Source organism: Euprymna scolopes, chromosome 38, assembly GCF_053919585.1.
Source record: "Euprymna scolopes isolate OS-2025 chromosome 38, ASM5391958v1, whole genome shotgun sequence".
Lineage (NCBI taxonomy): Eukaryota > Metazoa > Mollusca > Cephalopoda > Sepiida > Sepiolidae > Euprymna > Euprymna scolopes.
The window spans coordinates 47975690-47980689 of record NC_136519.1 but is presented as its reverse complement, the minus strand read 5'-3'; the positions used below and the strand labels follow the sequence as shown (position 1 = coordinate 47980689).

The 5000-nt window shown below is 31.8% G+C and overlaps 1 protein-coding gene across 1 annotated transcript in view; it reads right to left on the bottom strand.

The window, feature by feature from the left end:
* LOC145263137 (diacylglycerol kinase zeta-like) overlaps window positions 1-5000 on the bottom strand; it is a 1403365-nt gene that overhangs the window by 581965 nt on the left and 816400 nt on the right. The window lies entirely within an intron of this gene.

Below are 5000 nucleotides of genomic sequence, written 5' to 3'. Positions count from 1 at the left end.
GGAAGACGCTCTGAATTAGTGCCTTATACATATGGTTTAAATTTCAATGACATCGGATATACGTATTTAGATTGGGAACATTACGCATACAGACAGTACTAATCGGTAAGAAGACGTTGCTAATCGATACGAAAAAGACAAAATTCTCTTTTCCTTCGTTCTGTTTTAATCGGGTAATATTGTTGTGTCTATATTAAAAATGAAAGAAAAGAGTTTCTTTGTGTTTTATTATTATCAGATATTATTAATATTAAGCCTCTCCTTTTGCTCACGAATTAAATTTTCATACGGACACACATATGTTCACTTTTATTATATAGATTATTTTCATGCAACTCTACTCTTTTCAATATTCATATATGACTACTCTTGTTTAGAAACTGATTTAGGTGATATATATATTAGTGGCCTAGCAAGGCTACAGGGGAGACAACCAAGCAAAAAAAAAAAAAACAACAACAAAAAACAACCGAAAACAGCAAAACTAAAGCTGGTTTGCCAGGACACTATACATAGAAATGTAGGCATATTTGGGTATATTTGATTGGTTGAAAAATATAGGTTCCATTTTACCAATTGTCATAAAATGTTAACCATAGAATAATAATATAATTTTCAAAAAAACCTGCACATTTTCATGTGGTTTCGTCCCATAGAACCAATATCTAATTTGGCTACGAGTATATTGTCAATTTTATAAGTTCAAATCTCAGCGAGTATTGCTCAGAATTTAACAAATGAAGGCCCGTTGGAAGGCTAATGACCTGAATTGTGTAGTGGGCTATGTGACATTTTCCCATAAAGTCGCGCATTAAGGGGATCATCCATCATCCAGAGCCTATTTTTGGCACTTTTTTACAGCCATAAAATGTTTTGATCATAGTCATTTGTTTTCCTAGTTTTGCATATGAATTACAAAATATCTAATATTTCCCCAAAACCTCTGGCCTTGATGGAGGGGAGACTAAAACTTGTTGCTATGGTTTCAAATGATCTGGAATAACAACAAGGGAAGATTTGATTCTAAATAATTCTCATATGTTATATCTCCCCTCTTTGGTTTTCATACGTAAAGTAAATTTCACAGTTTATAAGGCCAGTTTCATACAGGAGATATTCATAATCGTTCGTTGATTGGTTAGTTGGTTGGTTGTTTTTGTTTTACGGCATATCAACCCATTTCAGGTTATTTAATGAAGAATCCAGTGATTTTGAAGAAATTTTTTTTAATAGAATATATATATATTTTTTTTAAAGTCATTTTCTATTTAACCCATAGTTGGGACCCTAACAGGTACTACCACTTCAGATCAGAGTGGACCTGTGAGCAATGGCAATTAAAGGGTGGCTCCACACTCCCCAAAGCCTGCAAGCACCATCAGATATTGTTTAAGGTCATACCTAGAACCTAATTAATCATACCCTATTTTTAAAATAGGGGAGATATAATATATGAGAAATATTTGGAATCAAGTCTCCTCTTGTTGTTATTTAAGATCCTTTGAAACTATGGCAACACATTTTAGTCTCCCCTCCATCAAGGCCAGAGGTCTTGGGGAAATATATATATATGTATGAACCACGTTGTTGAAGAAAACTGAGAGCTTCGGTTTGATTAGAACGTTTTTATTTTTTCAATATTTCTTACGCACTTTTTAGGGTATGGATCTAAAGGATTAATGTGTAGTTCGAAGTTGACCCGCGGTGGTGATTTTCGTCTTTCCAAAAAAAGACATCAATTCTGAATTACTCATGGAACTTATTTTGATCTGCACACTAAAAAGATCATCAGACGCTCTCTATTGTCTTGAACAAGGTTGTTTAAATAATTAAAAAATGCTGCCAAATTACACACACACAATATATATATATATTCCCCTCAAACCTCTGTCCTTGATGGAAAGGAGACGAAAACTTACTGCTATGGTTTCAAATGATCTAAAATAACAGCAAGGGGAGACTTGATTTCAAATATTTCTCATATGCTATATTTCCTCTCTTTTGAAAATATGGTACAATTATGAATATCTCCAGTATCAAATAATCTTTATACGCTGTGAAATTTACTTTATGTATGAAAACCAAAGAGGGGAGATATAACAGTGTAAAACGTACTGATTTATAGTGATAATGAGTTCGATTACACCTTTAAAAATATAAAACTATTTTTAAGGTTCCCAAAATTCATACTAAAATTGTTTGCCAGGATCCGTGGCATAATGGGTAAAGTGCCTAGTCAAATTCAATTCTGAGCAATACGCTTCTCGAGGTTGAATAATACACATTATTAATCCTCATCTTAAAAATTCAGAAACAAAATTTCTTAATTGTACTTTCAAGACTTTTACTCCGTCCAGACCCGAAGCAACAACAAAAGTGTCCAGTCTCGGGTTGCAATTAAAAACGTCTAAAAAAAAGTCTGAAGACATGATTGGATATTCTCCAGTGAGAATATTCCCCTTTGGTTCGAATTGGCATCATTCCGGAAACCTTGGAACTAACTTGAATCATCAGATCCTTCGTTGTTAAAGTTCGGCTTACTTCTTGGAGGTGCACGTTCCTCCCTTCAGATTTATTATCAATTCCCTAAGATGTTCTGATGGGTCTGTTCCTGTTTTTTTTTTTTGTGCCCAATTAAAGTGCCTGATTTTCCCCCCACTTGCCAGGCACCTTTATATATATATATATATATATATATATATATATATATATATATATATATATATATATATATATATATACTAGCAAAAGTACCCGTCATTGACTGGGTTCAAAAACAGCCTACAGAAAATGGACTCTGATTTATGAAAGTATGATAGATTATTAAAAGGAAGGGTTGTAAAGAGATAGCTTCGAATTTGGGGATATCAAAACCAAAGCAAAATATGATGAAAGTAAAAATAAAATAGATAAACCCCATAATTTATTATACCATATCTGTTCACGCTGAAACACTTATCACAATATTCTGTGGATCTATATTAAAAAACCTTGTTAAACTTTGTGACATATTTCCATTCTATGGAGGCCAGGCACGAACGAACACCCCATAATTTTATTATACCATATTTCTTCAAACTGAAACATAATTATCAAAGTATACTTACGCAGATAGATATGAAAAGTCTTTATTAAAGTTTGTGCCTATTTCCATTCTAGGGGGGCAAGGTGCGAACGCTGACCCCACAATTTTATTATACCATCCCTATTTAAGTTAAAACATACTTATCAAAATATTCTTATGTACATCTATATCAAAAACACTTGTAAACGTGTTTTTTTTAATTTTTAAACTTTTTATTTCCATACTTTGTGGACCAGGCGCGTGCGCAGATCCCACAATTTTAATGAATTATCATTATGCCAGATCAAACATACCCATTCCTGTGTCTCCATACATCTTCTATCATTATATGTGATCAGTTTTCTATAATAGTCAACCTATTCGTGACCAGACGCTTATATATATATATATATATATATATATATATATATATATATATATATATATATATATATATATATATATATATATATATATATACTAGACTTTAAACCTGTGAAAAACTGGCAAAAGTAATAGCCCATTGACTAAGAATAGGTGCTTTATACCAAATAGATGATTAAGTATGGTTAAATTTGTATCCATTTCCGTATTAACTACCAATTCCTATTAATCTCTAACACTGCATTGCACGGATACAATAATGCTTAGTTTGCTGTACCTTATAACAAAGGTTCATGCAAAATTTCAGCCAGATTAGACACAGCACTTTTCGAGAAAAAGGCGGAATGGACAGACTAAAAAAATATGATTATATATATATATATATATATATACATATATATATATGTATATATGTATATATATACATATATATATATATGAGAAAGAGAGAGAGAGAGATAGAGAGAGAGAGAGAGAGAGAGAGAGAGAGAGAGAGAGAGAGAGAGAGAGAGAGAGAGAGAGAGAGAGAGAGAGATTCCAATGACAAAAAAAAAAAAAAACAATCAATCCACAATCAGGATTTTTAAAAAATTACTTTTTTTATTTTTCTTTTCAAATTGTTTCACTTATAGGTAAAACCTATAACTTTATGCCTGACATATGTTTCGTTGTAATGATGGGGGATATGGACCATTGTGCTAGCAAACAACTCATCAGAGGCAAATATATATATGAATTAAAATTTCATTAAATAGATGGAACAAAAATGGTGAAGTACATCCAAAATAAGGAAGATGGAATTCCAGTAAACTTGAAAAAAATAAAAAATAAAAAAATTACTAAGAATAAACGCTATAAATTTACGCACTGAAAATAATTATTATGTCTCTTTTTTCCTAAAATTCTTGTTTTCCGCCTCTTCACAACCAAGATTTTAAAAAAAAATAAATAAACAAACATCTCATTTCTAGTGGACATTTTCTTTTTTTTGTTTTTGCCATTAAGTATTAATTTTTAATCAATCACTAATTAAAAAACTGTGAAGATTTACGAGGCAAATTTCCTTGCCTGTTTACCTGAATGACTCGCTTGCATTTGTGTCTCTGCGGATTTTTCAATGATGGCTTGAATAATGCGATGCTCATCTCATTAAAACTTAAACAAATCACCCGTCTCCTCCACCCCCGTCCAGAATTCTGCATGATTCATTATCTCTTCGTTTTCTATTTAATTTTATTTCTATGTTTATTTTATTATATATATTTTTAATTGATTTTTTCTTTCTTGAGTATCTCCCCTTCATTCCATGTGACTTCCGTTCAGTTTTTGTTTATTTTTATTTATTTGGACCATAAATAAAATGAACAGAACTGTTGCAACTAACAAAGGACATTTTAAAACGCAATAACCATTTATCAACTCGTGAAGAGGCGGGTGTTGAATTTTACCCTCACAGAAACTGCAAGATGGTGAGTTTGAACTTGCTGAAAACTATCAAAGATGGCCAATCCACTGTCTTCTTTATTAACTTCTTGTCAGGCGAGAGATCTGC